Source organism: Octopus bimaculoides, chromosome 1 (assembly GCF_001194135.2).
Source record: "Octopus bimaculoides isolate UCB-OBI-ISO-001 chromosome 1, ASM119413v2, whole genome shotgun sequence".
Lineage (NCBI taxonomy): Eukaryota > Metazoa > Mollusca > Cephalopoda > Octopoda > Octopodidae > Octopus > Octopus bimaculoides.
The window spans coordinates 22036253-22040391 of NC_068981.1; positions in this window are offsets into that span (position 1 = coordinate 22036253).

The following is a 4139-nucleotide window of genomic DNA, read 5'->3' on the forward strand; positions in this document are numbered from 1 at the left end:
TATATATATATATATATATATATATATATTACTCATATAAACTCAGTGTACATTTCTATACAGAAAAGAAATGTAGACTAATTTTATATGAAAAATATGTTGTCTATTGACTCTATTATGCATACAGGCCACTGGTAGAAAATTTTTCTAAATTTTCTACCCAATATATTTTCATATATACATATATATACATATATGTATACTTATATATACATATGGATACCCTCATGCACTTCTCACGAGGAATTCCAGAAGGAGTTTCGCGAAACCACTGCTGAAATGCTCCTGGAAAGAAAAATTTCAGTAACCGTTGGAAAACAGATTATAGCAGTGACTCAATTGATTCCTATCTGAAGATATCTTAAGAAATTTTTGCATTCCCAAATATTATTATATCAGACAATAGATAATTAAATTATAACAGTTATTATAGTCCACTCTGCATTCTTGTACCATTCATGACGTGTTATATTTCACAAACATACATACATATATATATATATATATATACAAACATACATATATATGCATACACACACACATACATATGCACACATGTAAAAACTGACATACAACCAGTGCTATTCAAGGGGCTGAAAACGGTGATAAAAATATGGTAATTGATGATATATAAATAATATATTTGTAAAACAAATAACTACAAAAAAGAAAACATCCAACAGATACCCGAACAATAGTTTACAACAGAAACAACTATCAACATTAAACTGCTCCATATTTGCCCCCTAATGCCCTCTGGTACAAAAACAACAACAGCGTGATTGATTGTGTATAGGCGTGTTTTCAAATTAATTTTAGCAGAATCCTGGGGATTATCTCCACAACCAAAACACACAACACTTACTCTTTTAAGCATGATCATCATCATCATCCAGTGTTTTAAATTGGGTTTTTTTTCCCTCCTTAACAGTGGTGGTCGGATCTACCTCAATGCCATAGCAATCAAGGTAGGCAGGTGCAGCCCACCCCAACCTTTGGGCTGGCCGGTGCTCATTCTCCTTTGCTATCATGAGGCTTTTTTGGAGCTGGATTTTCTATAGGGAGCATGTCCTTGCTTACCCCAGCCTTAGTTTCTAGACACGAGTGATCCCAAGACCAAGGCCTTTACCATGATATTTAAGAAATGTTGTGCAAAACTATTTCAGGAAGGCAGGGATGCTACTCCCTAAGACCCCCCACCTTCAGAGCCCCCCTACCTAAAAGCTGTAATTTACATATGGTCCCATGAAGTTTCTACAGACTACATGATTATCCTGGTCATTTACCCAATACTAGTGAGGGCATGTAGCCAAGTGGTTAGAGCATTTGGCTCATGATTGTGAGGTTGTGAGTTCAGTTCCTGGAAGTGCACTCTGTCCTTGAGCAAGACATTTTATTTCATGCTACTCCAGTCCACTCAGCTGGCAAAAACAAGTTGTACCTGTATTTCAAAAGGGCCAGGCTTAAGGGTACATGTATTTCAAAAGGGCCAGGCTTAAGGGTACATGTATTTCTGGAGTGCTCAGTCACTTTCACATTAAACAGGCTCAGTCCTTAATTAGATCAACTGGAACCCCCATTGTTGTAACTGGTAGAGTGCCAGAATACCCACCGTCATTATAATCATCATGATTTAATGTCTGCTTCCCATGCTGGCATGGGTTGGACGGTTTGACTGAGGACTGGCAAACCAGATGTCTACGTATCAATCTTTTGAGCACTATTAAGTGTTTTCTATAGTGAAAATCTCTGGATCTCATCTCTGGACTATATATGATATATATATATATATATATATATATACACACACACACATGTTTTACATATATATATTATGTATCAAAACATATTTAGAAAAATACTAAAATTTCATCTATGAATTCAAACTTTTCACCAGGTTTGTGTGTATATATGTGTGTGTGTGTGTATAAATGTGTATATATATGTGTGACTGTGTGTATATATACACATATGCATATATATATATATATATATATATATATATACACATGCATATATATGCATGTATGTGTATGCATATACACAATGTAATACTAAGCTGCTAATAAACCATACAAACACATACACATGTGTAACAACAACACCAGCTACAGCATATAACTGCAACTGCTAGCTGTGTAACACCCAGACACATCCATGATTGTTTACCTTTTATTAGAGACATCCACCCAAAAACTAGATGTGCCTCTATACATACCCACAACTGCTCAAGGGACATTCTTAATTATGAGATTTAACTGTACCCTTCACATATATAAGCACAACTGCTGGCTTATTTACCCCTTGGTGTGCACCTTATTTCATATACACAAAAAAAAAAAAAAATGTAGCCTTTATCTTAGCCACAATTGCTGTACAGCAGTGCTCTGCAACCGGCGTGCCATGACACGATGCTAGGTGTGCCACTGTGTCACCTGGATATAATTTTTTTCCTATACATTTAGTTACATTTTTGTTCAGGTGAGCATTGTTCTTCTTTTCTTTTATTCGCTTCAGTCATTTGACTGCGGCCATGCTGGAGCACTGCCTTTAGTCGAAGAAATCAACTCCAGGACTTACTCTTTGAAAGCCTAGTACTTATTCTATTGATCTCTTTTGCCGAACCACTAAGTTACGGAGACGTAAACACACCAACATCAGTTGTCAAGCGATAGTGAGGGGACAAACACAGACACACAAACATATACATATATATATATATATATATATATATATGTACGACGAGAGTCTTTCAGTTTCCATCTACCAAATCCACTTTTGGTCAGTTTTGGTCGGCTTGAGGTTATAGTAGATGACACTGGCCCAAGATGTGGTTAGGAAGCAAGCTTCTTACCACACAGCCGTGCCTGCAGCCATACTGCTGAATTTTTAAACAAATATAAGTGTACAACAAGCAATAAAAGGTTGCGGAGCATTGCTGTAGTGCAATAGGCAGCAGCAGAACATGTGTAACCCACCTCTCTCTCTCTCACAAAGAGGAGGGCTATAAATTCCATCACTGAAGTTGCAGAGAAGGCCACTGTGTGACTTTGGAAAAAGTATGTGGGGTGTGCAAGACCAACAGCTGGCTGTTATCGGGATGCAAGGGGGTCTGATGTTGAAAGACCTGAAACTACTGTGAGACACCAGAAATGTAACTGACGATGCATCCCAGAGCATCGGCAAGAAGTGTCTTAAAACTAAAATATGTGTGGGAGGGGGTGAACATGTGTGTGTGTTTGTGTATGTGTATGTGCATGTGTATATTTATATATGTACATATATACAAAGGTGTGTATCTATCTATCTATCTATCTATATATATATATACATATATTTTTTTTTTTTTTGAAGCCTAGCCAGGCTCATGGGCCCGGTTTCCCAGTTTCTATGGTGTATGTGCTCCCCATTAGCTGGATGGGACGCCAGTCCATCGCAGCATTACTCAAGAAACAGGAAGAAAGAGTGAGAGAAAGTTGGGGCGATAGAGTACAACAGGGGTCGCCACCACCCCCTGCTGGAGCCTCGTGGAGCTTAGGTGTTTCACTCAATAAACACACATAACGCTTGGTCTGGGAATCGAAACCGCGACCCTCCGACTGCGAGTCCACTGCCCTAACCACTGGGCCATTGCGCTTCCACTATATATATATATTTATAAATAGACAGGTAGATAGATAGATAGATAGATAGATTCATTTAGGTATAGCAATACTAATAAAAAGTTGTTAGAACCCAATATACATATGCTTTGGAGTAAAGCATTCAGCAGGTACAGAGAAGGTACAGGGCAGGTACAGAGAGCAGTAATAATTTATGAAGGACAAGAGAACATAGTCATGTGATGCTTTCCAAAATAAAAATATACTTTCTTTGTGATGCCACCAAAAAAGCTATAAGATGTTGGTTAAACACTCAACTGAGAGTGCACTTTGAAACAGCTGTAACCTAATGAAGTGAATTATGTGACTCCTATCCACTTGTCTTACATTAACTTACATTTATATATCTTTTACTTGTTTCAGTATATATATATATATATGTATATATATATACTGAAACATATACATATATATATATATATATACATATATATATATATATATACATATATATATATATATATACATATATATATA